We start from the raw sequence: 16342 nt of genomic DNA on the forward strand, positions 1-16342 counted from the left end.
TTAACACAACACCTCACACTATGAATATAGTAAAAATTAGAAAAATCACTAGTAGGACATCTTATGAACATTGGTTTCAATATACACCTTTTGTGAAGTATTTTAGAATCTTTGGAAGTAAATATTACATTAAAAGAGATGATAATATTGGAAAATTTATTTGAAGAAGTGATGAAGGTAAGTTTCTTGGATATTCATTTCAAAATAAGGTACAAAGTGTTGGATACAATTGTTCAATTGTGTATTGTCTTTGATGTTACACAAATTTCATATCAGTTATCAGTCAGAGTCTACTGAGCTCAGTTGGTTAGCAAGGAAAAGGACAGAGTCTACTAAGCTCAGAAGGTTAGCAAAGAAGGTTTATATTGTCTACTGAGCATTCTTAGACTTTTCCTTGTGCAGATAGTTGTTCCCGAGTTTACTCGATCATCAAAGGGAAATATGGCAGAGATAGTTCTTACCAAGCTCTCATGGTTAGCAAAGAAAATTTAGTTCTTATTGAGTTCACCTGACAGCCAAAAGATTTTGAAGATTTTGCAATATTAACTGACTTGAGATGGTTAACTAAAGAAATTATTTCTGGAGTAGTGTTTACCAAGCTGGGTTGGCCAATGAAGTATTTCATTTTTTTATGAAATAAAATTTATTTGTTTAATGTAATATTTATAGCTAACACATGTATGGTTTATTAGTAAATGTAACTTGTGAATGAGTCAACTTGATAATTTGAATGGTATATATAAGAGGTCAAGCTGCAAATTCTAAGTGTGTGTGATGGATTTTATGTGATTTGAATGTGAAGGAGAATTGATTATTGTGAGAGAAAATTTTGAAGGATGATCAAAGATCATTGAGTAGTAAAGCTATATTTGATCAAGGAGGATCTAATGGTGCATAACAGAGATTTGTAAATAGAAAGTTTATTTGTATCTTATTTAAGTCAATTCATTGTTACTTTCTAACCATTGTAGTAGTGATTCCAAAATCTCTTAATAGATTTGGCTTAGCAGCTATTTTGTAAATCCTCTAACAAGGTGATAGTTCAGTTGAATTGTTCTAAAGACCTCTAGCAAATCCACTCTTAATAGGGTGATTAAATCCTCTAATAGGGTCACACCTAACATTGTGTTTTGTAACCTTTAACAATGTGGCTCCTAATAGAGCTCACTTCAGAAGAGTGAAAATTGGTAGCTAGTTACTTGGTAGTTTTTCACATATTGGGTTTCCACATTAAATCTAGTGTCTCTTGTCTTCATGTTATTTACTTTTGCATGCATGTTAATAATTATGAATTCTTGAAGATCAGTAACAAGTTAATCTATTGAGTTACATCATTTTTGTCAAGTGTTTACCAAGTATTAGCAGTAACTAATTATTTAAGACATCTAAGGGATCCGGATTTGATTTTGTGGTAACTAATTCACCCCACCTATTATTTACTCCATCTATAATTTCAACAATTGGTATTTGAGCTTTTGGTTCTTGCAGAAAAATGTTTCAAGGATCCAAGCCAAAGATTAGGATGTCTTACAAGAGGGAAATTCTAAGACTTAATAGGGACAACTCTTCAGCATGGTAGGGATTGATGAGACTTCATCTAGATTCTATTGGTGATTTAGGGCTGAAGTACCTTGATGAAAAAATACAGAACCTGCTAGTACATTATCTATCAATGATATTGCTGAAAAGAAGATTCACAACAACATCATGATAGATATTGCATCTTCCCTAAGTTATGAATAATTTGATGACATCAAGGATAGTAAAACTACCTTTGAAATGTGGATCAAGTTGAAAGAGATCTATGGAGGTGATGATAATGTGAGAAGAGCCAAAGAAGAAAGTTTGAGAGCACAATTTGATCAAATGGCAATGAGAGAAGATGAAAATATTGCAAAATATGTTGAAAGAGTTAATGCATGTGTTAGTACAATCAAAGAATCTAGAGGAGATATCAAGGAGGAAATAGTTATAAGTAAAGTTCTTAGAACACTACTTCCTATTTATGCAATCAAAATTTTTGCAATTCAAGAAAGAAGATGTGAAGCAAATCATAAGATAAATTTAGAGGCCATAGTATGAAGATTGACTACATTCAAGCTAGACAACTATGATAATTATGTTTTAGCTACAAAGAACATTGAATAAGCATTTGAAGCCAAGCTTTCACTCAAGGAGAAAGGTGAGAAGATAAATGATTCTTAGTCAGATAGTGATGATGAATCAAAAAAAAGTTTAGATAGTTATCTTCAAGTAGTTAAATCTCTGCTAGCAAGGAAATATTCAAGAGGCAAAGGGAAATAAAAAGGTAAGGTTCCTCTAATCTATTTTTCTTGTGAAGAAATTGGACATATTGCTACTAGGTGCCCAAATAAGCAGAACAAGGATGAGAAGAAAGGTCACAAATGCAATTGCAAGAAAGACTTCAAATCATTCAAGGACAAAGGTAAGAAAACATGTTTCATGGCTAAAAATTCTAATGATTTTGATGATGAAGAAGAAGATGAAATTTTTTACATTTCTGTAAAGGATGAGTCTAATAATGATGAAGAAATGACACTTATTTCTCATATGAGCAAAAATGATACATGGATTATAGATAGTGGTTGTTCTCATCACATCATTGGTGATAAAACTAAGTTTGAACATTTTGAAGACTATGATGGTGGTAGTGTGAGGTTTGATAATAATGAACCTTGTTGCATAAAAGGAAAAGGAAGAATCTCACTAACCAAAGAACTTGTATGTGATAATGCATATTGGGTAGAAGGATTAAAACACAATTTGTTCAGTTGGCACATCTACTCAATAATGAATTTAAAGTGGAATTCATGCATGGAAAAGTAAGATTGTTGGATGGCAAAGGAAAGTTGATTGGATTAGGCACTCAAAAACAAAAGGTAACTTATTTTATCTTGAACTTGGTGAATGTTCATGCTTTATTGCTCAAATTGAAGAAATTTGGTTATGGCCTAAGAGGTTTTGTCATGTGAACTTTGATAACTTGGCAAAAATTCAGGAAAGTAAGAGGTATTTCTAACATAAAGAAATCTGGGGTTAGTCTATGCAAGAATTGTCAAATTGGCAAGATGGGAAAGACTAGCTTTAAAAGTAAAAACTATCAGTCTGAAAAAGTTTTAGAAATTGTGCATGCTGATTTATGTGGACCTACTGGAATTGAAAGTTATACTAGTGAAAATTTCTTCATTATTTTTGTTGATGATTACTCAAGAATGATGACTATCATGTACCTAAGGGAGAAATCAGAAGCATTTGAAAAGTTTAAATGGTATTTGGCTAGAGTAGAGAAGGAAACAAGAAAAAGATTGAAATTCTTGAGGTTTGACAGAGGTGGTGAATTCATTTCACATGAGTTCAATAACTTTTGCATTGAAAGGTGAGTCACAAGGGAAGTTTCAGCACCCATAACTCCTAAAAAGGATGGAATAGTTGAAAGAATGAACAAATCTATCATGGACTATGCAAGAACCTTAATGATTGAAAAGGGCATTGTTATCAAATACTGGAAGGAAGCTATCAGCACTGCAATTCATACCTTGAATTGAGTATAGCTGAAGAAGGACTCATTTAAAACTCCCTATGAGTTACGGTATGGATACAAACCAAATGTAAGTTACCTAAAAGTATTTGGAAGAAAATGTTACATTTTGAAAGAATCTAGAAAAGATAAATTTGATGTGAAGGGTGATGAAGGAATATTTTTGGAATATTCTTGCAAAAGTAATGCATATAGATGTTTGAATTTGTCTACTCACAAAGTCGTAGAAAGTGCACATGTGAAAGTTGATGAGTTTGCAGAAAGAATTGAAGAAGAAATCAAAAGAAACCAGAAAACTACAAGAGATTTATGTACATTGAACCTAATATAGTGGCAGATACACCTGTCAATCAGGAATCTTCAACTCCCGAGTCTTCAGTAACTGAGTTGCAGGAAGTTCAAACCAAGCTATAGGAACCTGAGTCACATTCTAATGCTACGAAGCCAATGCCTATCGAGTCTGAAGGACCCGAGCTGTAGACATGATAGTTAGAACTTGAAGTTGAAATGTAAGAGGAAGAAAATGAAAATTGTTCAAAAGACAAAGAGCCTGTGCTAGCCAAGTATGTTAGAAGGCATCATGTACTAGATCAGATCATTGGAAATAAATCTGAAGGAACTATGACAAGAAGTAAGTTGAAAGGCACTTGTTTACTTGATGATTTTGAACCAAGAAATGTCAAAGATGCACTAAAAAATGAAAGTTGGATTGAAGCTATGAATGAAGAGATAGAGTAGATAGAGAAAAACAAAACATGGACACTTGTACCTAGGCCTAAAGAAAAAAATGTGATTGGAACTAATTGGGTATTCAGAAAAAAGTTAAATAAAGATGGTAAGGTGTCAAGGAACAAAGCTACACTAGTATGCAAAGGATATTCTCAAGAAGAAGGTGTAGAATATGGAGAGACTTTTGCTCCTGTTGCAAGATTGGAAGGTGTTAGAACCTTACTTGCATATGTTGCATACAAAGGATTCAAAGTTTATCAAATGGATCTCAAGTCAACATTTCTCAATGGTATATTGGATGAAAAGGTTTGCATTGAACAACCTGAAGGTTTTGTTAATCTAGACAAGAAGAAAATGGTCTACAAATTACATAAAGCATTGTATGGTCTGAAGCAAGCCCCTAGAGCATGGTATGAAAGACTACATAACTATCTTATTCAAATTGGTTTTCAAAGAAATAATGATAATAGTAGCCTGTATATCAAGAAAGAACTAGATAATAAGATTATTCTAGTAGAAATATTTGTAGATGATACTTTGTTCATAGAGAATGATGATCTTTGCAAAGAATTTTCAGAACAAATGAACAAGGAATTTGAAACGTCAATGTTTGGTGAGATCAAATTCTTTTTTGGTCTTCAAATTTAGTAGAATAAGAATGAAATCTACATCACTCAATCTAAATACATCAAGGAGATACTAAAAAAGTTTGGTATGGATGACTGCAAATCAGTTCGGACTCCTATGTGTACTAAATTGAAACTTCCAAGGATGATGAATCAAAGGAAGTGGATTAGACATTGTATAGATCTATGATTGGAAAGTTGTAGTATGTAGTGCATATAAGAATGGACATTGCCCTTGCAGTTTGTATTGTAGCTAGATTTTTAGCAAAACCAAAAGAAAATCACATGATGACAATCAAAAGGATCATAAGATACTTGAAAGAAACTAGAGATTATTGATTATGGTATAAACTTGGAGGAAATATGGATTTAAAAGTGTTTACTAATGTAGATTGGGCAAGGAATGTTGATGATAGAAAAAGTACAATTGGAGGAGGTTTCTTTCTTGGAAAGAGGTTGGTTTCTTGGACAAGTAAAAAGAAAAATTGTACATCTCAGTCCACAGTAAAGGCTAAATATGTTGTTGTAGTAGTAAACTATTCAAACATTGTTTGGTTCAAATAGTTATTGGAAGGTATGAATGAAGAAATCAAAGAACCTGTTGTTATGTTTTGTGACAATACAAGTGCAATTAACATGTCCAAGGATCTTGTGATGCATTAAAAAACCAAGCATATTGCTATAAAGTATCACTTGGTTAGAAAATTGGTGTAGGATAAGGATATCAAATTAGAATATGTCCATACAAAAGAACAAATTGCTAACATATCCACAAAGCCTTTACCTAAGGATGCATTCTTGTATCTAAGAGGTAAGTCAGGGGTCATTCCCCTATCAAAAGCTCACTAAAATATAGTTTTAGTAATGCATCAACTGGAATAGAATTGAAGACCTATCAGTTGATGTAGTAAAGTAATAAAGACATTGCATATGAATCAGTACTTAAGGTACATTGAATTTCATTTAAGTTTGAGTTGTGTTGTCTTTGGCATGTGTTTTCAAAGAGGGAGAGTTTACTATCATATCTTTTTGAAATTTGCAAGAAAAGAGAGTTTATGCAAGAGGGAGAGATTTCTATGAAAGAGGGAGATTACTGTATTTGAGGAGTTTTGTGGAATAAAATGTAACAAGGTGAAGCATTTTGTCAGTGAAGACTTGTTCTCAAATTTCATTCTACTATGACATGTTCTGTTGCCATCAATTCCAAAGAAGGAGATTGTTGGATACAACTATTCATTTGTGTCTTGTCTTTGACATTACACAAATGCCATATCAGTTATCAGTCAAATTCTACCAAGATCAGTTGGTTAGCAAGGCAAAGGATAGAGTCTACCAAGCTCAAAAGGTTAACAAAGAAGGTTTATAGTGTCTACTGAGCATTCTTAGACTTTACCGTGTGCAAAAAATCATTATCAAGCTTACTTAGTCATTAAAGGGAAATATTGCAGAGATAGTTCTTACCGAGGTCTGATGGTTAGCGAAGGAAATTTAGTTATTATCGAGTTCACTCAGCAACTAAGGAAATTGTTTCTAGAGTAGTGTTTACCAAGCTGGGTCAGCCAATGAAGGATTTCATTATTTTGTGAAATAAAGTTTATTTGTTTAATGTAATATTTGTAGCCGACTGACCTATGGTTTATTGGTAAATGTAACTTGTGAATGAGCCAATTTGATAATCTGAATGGTATATATAGGAGGTCAAGTTGTGAATTCTAAGTGTGTGTGATGGATTTGATGTGATGTGAATGTGAAGGAGGATTGATTATTGTGAGAGAAATTTTTTAAGGATGATCAGAGATCATTGAGGAGAAACAAATATATATTTGATCAAGGAGGATATAATAGTGAAGAATAGAGATCTATAATCACTAAATTTAGTTGCATCTTATTTAGGTGATTCTAAAATCTCTTAATAGAGTTGGCTTAGCAGCCATTTTGTAAATCCTCTAAAAAGGTGACAGTTCAATTGAATTTTTCCAAAGACCTCTAGCAAGGCCACTCTTAATAGGGTGATTAAATCCTCTAATAGGGTCACACCTAATAGTTTGTTTTTGTAAGGTCCCTCCTTGCACATACTTATCAAATATGAATTTATTTGTTAAATATATTGTAGGAGATTAGAATGGATATGAAGTAATGTTATGTTGTGAATGTCCTACTGAAATTAAGAGTAGTTGATACATCCATGTTTTAATACTCAATGATTTGAGAACTACTATATTATCTTGACTAATTAAACATTAAAATTTCATCGACTATGATATAAGACACTTTCCCTTGATGATAAGGTTGTTGATTTTGATACCTCAATGATTCAATTTTATGTTTCAGATAGTTCAGTAATCCTTAATTGGTGATGTTATGATGTTTAGGTATATGCATGCCTAACGATGATTATACTAGTACTTAATCTGAATTAATGAATAAGTTATGTGTTATATTTATTATGTGATTACTGATGATTAAATGTGAGTAGAGATGTATTATATAGTTAATTATATGAAAGATACATGTTTTGATTTATGTAATTATCTGGATAGGTTTTGAATATATGCATGTGATTTTCTTGAGCTACTGATGTGTGCAATGAGTGTGCAGGATATTTTAGCTAAGAAATCTAACTGAGAAACAAAATTGAACCCTATGTATCAATTGTGGAAACTAGGGTTGAGTCTAACAAAGGTGAACACCCCATTGTTTGTATTTTATTTGTATCATGCATTAGATGAATGTATCATTTTGTAATCTTTAAATGTTAATATTTTGTAATAGTGTTTTTATAGTGTCGCTTGACACTTGTGAATTGTATATGCATTCCAGCATGATAGTTAGGGTTAACCAAGTAACCTAAAGATCTAAGTCAGACTAAGTTATTGACCTTTTTGCTAATTAGTTAGTAATCGAGATTAATTATCCCTAATTAGGATTAGTGAGTAATCTACATTTTGAGGGTTGTTAGAAAGTTCTAAAAAAATTTAGCTTTTGATAGGTCCCAAATTAATCCTAAAGGCCTAAGAACATGAAATCTAAGTACCCAAGGAGTATGGGTATGGGTTGGGGGCATTTTCCACCCCCCTAGCCCCTTTTGTTGACTTTTATTATCATCCAAAAACCTCATTTTTTCTTTATTTCGAAAATTAAATGATTTCATCATGGGTTGGATAACTTTAACTCCACCTTCAAGTTAGCCTATGTCTAGTTGAGTTAGAAGACTCTAGTAATTTTAGGTAAGTGGGGGAGTTATTTCTTTCTAGAGCAGTTGAGTTTAGGATCTTATTTATAGGCAATTTTGAGAGGGTTTGGAGTGTTCACCCAACATCTAGTTTTAGAGTGAAAATTAGGATTGAAGGAGAAGGAGAAGGAGAAGGAAGGGAATGCCCATCTCAAAATTTTTCCATTGCCATAATCCAATTTTGAAGGTAGGAATACTTCACCTCATTTGGTTCATGTTGTGTTTCATGTTTCAGTTTGATTACATATCTATGTTCATATGTGTGTTGAGTATGTTTGGGTGGGATGGAAACTAGTTTCCTTAAATGTCTTTCTTTTGTGGTTTTTTTGAAATTTTGAAGGGATTGTATGGATTGTATTGGCATTACTCACCCTCAGATAGGGCAGAAGTGGCCATGTATGGGAGGAGGTCTTTAGTTGGACTCCAATAGTGCATAGTCTCTTCTCAGGACAAGATGAGGGAAAGAGATTAGGGTGTTATGGGCCCCTACTCATCATCACAAACCATGTGTTTGAGTTTTGGAAATTTGGGAAGTGAAATAATGAATGTCCTTGTGATATTAGCCCCAAAAGGGCATCTGTGGAAGAATGAAAGTTCTTGATATTTAGCACCAAAATGATGTATGTTATGGTGTTGTGGCTGACATCTTCTATTGGAAAAATCCACCTTCTCCCTACTCTGGCTCAATGTCAAACGTGTTGTGCAAGCCTAGATGGGAGTGAATGTATGAATCTATCTTCATGTTGAGTTTGGTTGTCTCTCGATCAATTTTTGTTCTCTCCATGATCACCATGATGTGTTGCTAGCTTCGTAATAGTCTTCCTATTGTGGAACTAAGTAGAAAATTTAGAGTTATAAATAAATTTCAATGATGGGAGATTTCTCCTCGAAATAATGAATGTATTGTAAAAATGTGATGGTTAAAACTTATTGTAGATACAACTACGATCTCAGGTTTTCATCCCTGGTTCTTTCCTAAGGGAGTCCTTGAATCATAAGATTGAATAAAATAAATATGAAGTGGCTCACCCACTATTGTTCAGAAAAATACAACGATAGCCCTTAAATAGGAGAAATATTGCATTGATTGTTGTATTGTTTCAATGGTCCTTCCATTATGGTTATTCTTAGTAAATAAAATTAAAGGACATGACTATTTAATTTGGTAATTTTCATTATAGTAAAAGTAAAAAATTAATCCTTTGTAATTGAATAAATGATGAAGAAATGGCAGTATATTACTCTATATATGTTCGGTGAAATTTTTCAATATGAGATCAAGTGCAACTTAGATTGCGAACATAGTCTTTGGAATAACCCACTTTTGGGGTATGATAAAATGCTTGGTATTTGACCCTATTAATTTAATGGATTAAATAATAGACTATTAGATAGTAATCTTATATAAAACCTTAAGAACTTAGTCCCTATGTAATAGTAATATCTTAATTAACATTCTAATGCATGACCCAACTCAAATGAATTAAATCAGTATACTGGAAGTTGATAGCAAGATAAGAAAATAAGAATTATGAAACTCCATATTTTTCTAGGAGAGCATATTGACTCTCTGGAAAATGTATGGGCAAGTAATTACTAGTTTCAAAGAAAAATCAGAGAGTATATTCTTCTTGCAAATTTAAAATAGAAATTTAATTAATAAATAAATTAATATATATAAATATATATTTATATAAGAAAATCTATATAATCATATCCTATCATGACCATCAACTAAAATTTGGTCATAACTCCTTTCCCAAGTGGGCGCAGATAGTTATTACCTAAGGCACATCCCATAAAGCTAACTTTGGCACTTTGATGTGATTGGTGGAGAACCCTGCAAAAGCTATTTAAAACTACATCTTCTTTCTCCCCATCCGAATTTCACACTTTCCCACTTGAGGGTCATGTCAACCAAGGGGGATGAAAGGTTTCTTTCTAAAATGTCTTCCCTCCACCCAATCACCTTGGAGAGCTCAAACATGAGGAGTTATTCTGATGACATTTTTGTAGCATGTATTGCAAGATTGGACAAGATCTGCATTGGCCAATGTGTGCATGGAGCATAGGTTCTTTCCTTGGGTATGTGCATCTAGTCTTGTGTTGTGTGCCCAAGGTCTTGGGTAGGGATTTTGGGTAGTGGCCAAGTGGCCTAGGATGGTTGCATGGGTTAGTAGTTAGATGAGGTAGATTAGCTTAGGATCCTTTTATATTTAATGTTAGACTTTTAAATCAGTTTTAGTTAGTAAGACTTTTTAATTTTTGAGGATGTTAGAAGTTAAAGTTAGATGTTAATGTGGGTAATAGGATGTAGGAAGTTAGTAGGGTGGTTAAGGGAGTTTAGGTGAGAGTTATGGTTAGGATAAGTTAAGGGTGTAGGTTAGTTTATATGTTACATAAAGTTTTAAAATTAATTTAGTATGCCCTTCTAACATTATTATATGTTAAATATTATAAATTTGTCTTAAGTAATTAGTTGTTGGTTTAACTCTTAGTATTAGTAAAGATTTTAGTTAGTATCTTTAATTAAAGTTTTATAATTTAGTTTTAGTGAAGTTAGATTCTATTTCTAAGTATTTATTTTGTGTTGTTAGTTTTAGTAAAGTTAAGGTTTTTGATTTAATGTTAAAATTAATGAAATTTATTAATTAGATTATATTAAAGCCTAAGTTAGCAGTAGTGTAGGATATTAATTAGTTTCAATTTAAATGTATAAGATTGAATTTAGTATAAATTATGTAATGTTAAAGTAGTAGTTAGTAAATCCTTGTTATTTATGTTTTGAATAATTGGATTTATAGTATTTAAATGGTCAAATGAACCAATTAATTCTATAAGTTAATTGATATTTTTGCTTAAATTGAAGTTTTAATGATTAGTGATAGAATTATTGTTTATGTTTTAGTTAACTATGTTGGTTATTTAATTATAGTTTTGATTGAAAGGAAGTTTTGCGTACATTAACTTTAATAAAGTTTAGTCATTTGAATCTAAGATGATTATGTTATTTAGTTAGTCCTTTGGGTTTTTTTAAAAAAAAATTTGAAGGAGTTTGATTTACCATTTATTTTAAATCATTATTTGAAAGATCTTAAATATATTGTTTTAAAATTTATGTAAATACAAAACAAATTTTGAAATCAATTTAATAACAAATGTTCAGATTTAATGATCTATTCTTACCCTTTGGTTATAAATTTAAATGGAGATGTTAGGACACTGTTAGGGGAACCATGTTGTGGTCTTGCAATGTACCTATGTCTTAACTAAATCAAACCTATCAAGCTTAGTGTGGTGATTAACTTTTTAAGAAAAAGAAAAAAATTGTTTGTTTTTGCCCTTGTATTTTGGGCATGACAATTTTGTAACCTTTAACAGGGTTGGCTCCTAATAGGGCTCACTTCAAAAGAGTGAAAATTGGTAGCTAGTTACTTGGTGGTTTTTCCCATATTGGGTTTCCACATTAAATCTGGTGTCTCTTGTGTTCATGTTATTTACTTTTGCATGCATGCTAATAATTATGAATTCTTGAAGATTAGGAACAAGTTAATCTATCGAGTTACAACATTTTTGTGAAGTGTTTACCGAGTATCAGTAGTAACTAGTTATTTAAGACATAAAAGGGATCTAGACTTGTTTTTCTGGTAATTGATTCACCCCCCCTCTTAGTTACTCCATCTATAATTCCAAGACAAAGATATTTTAATCAATGAACTAATACTACTTGTTGAGGGCACAAATGTAAGAGTTAATGAGAATTTTAGAATTCAAGAACGGATACTTGATTGTAATTCTAATATACAAAGGAATCCAAGGCCTAACAAAGAAAATGATGATCAAGAATTAATTTATAAGACTCACACTAATTTTGAAAATTAAATTTTGAGAGAAGAACAAAGAGAAGATCCAAAGTCTAAACCAAAGTCTGAAGTCAAAGTTGAAGCAATGACACTTAACAATTTTTTAATAAAAAATCACCCTACTAATCTACTTATTTGAAACAAATGTAGAGGTGTGATGACAAGAAATAAGGTAGAAGGATATATCTAATAACAAATGTTAAAGAACCTAGTGTTACATTCAAAGGTAAAGAATATATCTATTAAGTGTCATTTTATGAGAGGAAAAGTTGTAGAGAAAGGGATCAATTTTTTTATTATATTTGCAAAAAGGAATAGATAGAAAAAGTATTTACAAAAAACTTATTGAAGAACACATTTGAGTACATGAGAAGTATTCTTGAGGTTATGCCCCAGCCTATTTTGAGTAGTTGATGTAGAGATTACATTAATTTATTAGTAATAGAGTACTATTTATGTTATCTTGAATGGATGCCTAATGCTTCCTCCATGAGGAAGTATTGTTTTTTCTATATAAGTCATGAAGGATTTTTAGTAATGATATTTAATCTTGTCTTTGGAAACTCAACCTTATTGTAGACCTTAAGAAGAGAATTAACATAATGATTTTTTTCATTCAGGCCCATGTAGAAAAGTAATATATGAAAAACATCCTTATATATTGACTGATACTAATGGGAGAGTAATACATAAAAGATCATTATTACTATCAATGGGAGAAGAAGATCAAGAGGTGATATAGCACAAGGCAAGAGAATCCCCAAAGGACATGTCCAAACCCTCAACAAATAACCACATAATGGAATCACAACAACAAAACAACAATAAGCAAGCTTTGATACCAAATCACAATTCTTTATTTATAGATGTAACTAATTACATGCAATATGCCAAGTTGTAAGGCCTTCTAGGTTAGGGCCAAATACGACAATAATTATAGAATCAGTTCTACAAGATCCAACAAGATCCACTTACAAACTCGATTCTAACTAGTCCAGATCTACAACTAGATACGAACACCAAGAAGAGTCCATCCTTATACCCTTAGGTCCACCAAGAAATCTTCTAGTTCCTCAGCCACAACCCTAGCTCTTCAAAATTTGCATCTATAATCCATCCTCTTCTCCAAGTTGGAAAAAATAACTACCACCTAAAGAGTCCACAAAACCCCTTACTTATACTGAATTGAGCCACAAGTTGGCCCAATTTAGTACAAAGTAAATTAAATACCTTACATTAAATATAGGTCAAGCCACATGTCAGCCACAACACAAATTAAATACCCATAAATAAATTAAATGTCAAAAGTCAGTTCACAAATAAATCAACATGAATAGAACTAAGACTAATACATGCACTCAACACATATAGGAACACTTGGAATCTATAGGAGCACTCATCACCAATAGGTTCACTTGACATCCACTAAGACCTACAATAATTTTGCACCCACTAAGAGCTATAATAACTCAATACCCACTAGAATTATAGTAACCCAACATCCACTAGATATACAATAACTTAGCATCTATTAGAGCTATAGTAACTTAGCACCTGGTAGAGCTATAGTAACAGAACATCCACTAGATAACTCAATACTAATAGAAAATTAAAAACCATAAGCACTTCTCTCCAATAAGGAGAATTGTAGGAAAGCCTAAGATGCTTCTGCATTAGATACCCCAAGTTTGAAAAGATGTTCTAGTAACTAGAAGAATATCTTCTAGGATTCAAGACATAAATCCCAAACTAGTTCTTCACATACATATCCTCTAGATCTTCAACTCATACACTCTTTCTTTTTTCTTCTTCTACTTCTTTACATCCATCTTAAGTGTGCTACTGGTCTAATTTCCCTACTAATCTCCAACCTTCTCAGAATCTACCAAATGAACTTGGCTACCAATACTTAGGTTCCTCCTAGCAAGCTCTTCATTTCGCAAAGGAATCAAGGAAAACTTCCTACTACCTTTCTCAATAGTAAATACATTCTTGACACAATCATGCACATCCCTACAATCATACTACCAATGACTACTAAGAAACACATGATAACTCTTCATGTCCATAGTATCACACAACACTTGATCCTTATACTACCCAATCAAGAATTTAACAAGGCATTTCTCCCTCACTTCCAAAGCATGTTCACCTTGCAACCAACCATATCCTTTAAGGGTAAGGATGTCTTACTCTCTTTAAACCAAGTTTCTAAACCATCTCCTTCACAACAAGGTTATCAATACTACCACCATTCACAATCACCTTACAGACTTTACTGCCAAACTTACAACAAGTCTTGAACAAACTATTTCTCTGATAAGATTCCAATGTCTTCTCACCAACCAGTCATCGAGCTAAAAACCTTTTTCCTTGCTCAAACTAACTATCTTGAAATGAAACATCATTTACAACAACAATTGTCCTTTGAATTGGATATTCAAAATATCTATTCCCTTCTTTGCCATAGCTAAAACATTTACCTTTGAATCTAGCTACAATTTTTATTCTTTTTAGATCAATAGGTTTTTGTTCACCTTCAACACTTAGTCTAGCTTGTGCCAATATATCTTGCTTCTCCTTCCCTTTATCATTAACTTGACTTTTACTCTTCAACTTATCCTCTACCTTCAGGGTATACTAATAAGTATCCTCAACTAAAGGAATATTCAAACTACCAACCTCATCCTTAATATTAAATCTCAAACCATCAATGTATCAAGATACCTTTTCCTTTGACAATTCTTAAAGACCAGACCAAATAGTCAATTTACATAACTCCTCAATATAATCCTTCATAGACATATTTTTCTATTTTATATTCTACAACCTTTTAAACAACTCAAGTTCATAATCAACAAGAATTGACTTAGCCTTCAACATAGCACCATGAATCTCCATCTAGAGATCTTCATTTCACCTTCCTCTCCTCTATCTCTTTGCAATTATTTCCATCAAAGAGAAACATGTCCTTTCAACTCATTTTGTTTGAACCTCACTCTAAGTGGATCCTCAATATCATTAAGCTCAAAGTAGTCTTCCAATTCACTAATCCAATCAATCAAGTCCTCATGAGTCAAAGTACTTGAGAAATTAGAAACATCCATCTTATTCTTCAACTTTAACTAAGATCCAGAGTAAGAAAATTGACTAGCCCTAGTTGCAATAGGTTTCTCCACATGATCAATTTTTTCATCACCACTAGATCCAAACACTTCAAAGTCTTCAACAACTTCCTGATAACTACCTTTAGTGCCAACATGCCTAGGTACACCACCTAAAGTACTTACAATTTTAGCAATCATGTCACTCTTCATTAATGCAATATCAAATTTGAACTCTGCTCCAATCTTCTCTAAAATCCTTTCTGTCACAACATCGCTAACATCATCAATTTCTATAGGATCCAATATTCTTGGAGGCATCCTCAAAAAAATTTGCAAACTCTAACCAGGTGATCCACTAATCTTCAAGATTAATCAACTACAAGATCAACCTTCTCTACAAGTCCTAGTGTAAAATGCCTCAACTTTGGTGATCTGTCAACACATTTAGGAATAAACTTACTCTAACACCATCTGGTACAACATAAGGTGGGAGAATACACAAAGGAGATGTCCAAGCCCCAACAAATAACCATAGAGAAAAAACATAACAACAAAAATAAAATAAGCAAGATCTGATATCAAATCACAATTCTTTATTCATAGATGTAATTGATTACATGCAATATGCCTATCTTTAAGGCCTTCCAAGTTAGGGCCATATACAATCACAATTAAAAAATTTTATTTAGGAGCACCTAGAGGTATAAGGGCAATCCCATGTCACCCCAAAAAAAAATACCTAGACATAGTTTCTATTTCATGTATTTTCATTTCTAGATACCCATTTGGGTCAAATAAAGGTACCAACTCTCACAGTCCCACTATTAGTGTTCTACATTAAAGTTTTTAAGCACCTTGGGATATGTGTAAATGCTAAAAAAATAGGACTATGTAATTGAGCCATAACTATGGTGAGTTAGAAGGTGTAAATTGGAGGGATGATTAAAATTGTAATTTAGAACATTCTAGAAAAAGAATTAGGTCAAAAGGCTGCACAGTTTTGAAGTTATTGCAGTATTTTAGTTTTTGGAGACCTCCTAAGAATGCTTCAAAGTCAAGTTTGAAATACTAAATGACCTCAAATGAGCCTAAAAAAAAATGGGCGATGAGTGAAGCTGATCCATAGAGCTATAGAGCACTCCAAGAGCTTTCCAAAAATGTAAATAGTGTGTCAATCAGAGTTACGGTTCAAAAGTTATGCCTTCCAAAATTTTGGCTACCGCTTC

The sequence above is a fragment of the Cupressus sempervirens genome, chromosome 4 (assembly GCF_028749045.1).
Source record: "Cupressus sempervirens isolate cs-2001-9-10 chromosome 4, ASM2874904v1, whole genome shotgun sequence".
NCBI classification, from domain to species: domain Eukaryota; kingdom Viridiplantae; phylum Streptophyta; class Pinopsida; order Cupressales; family Cupressaceae; genus Cupressus; species Cupressus sempervirens.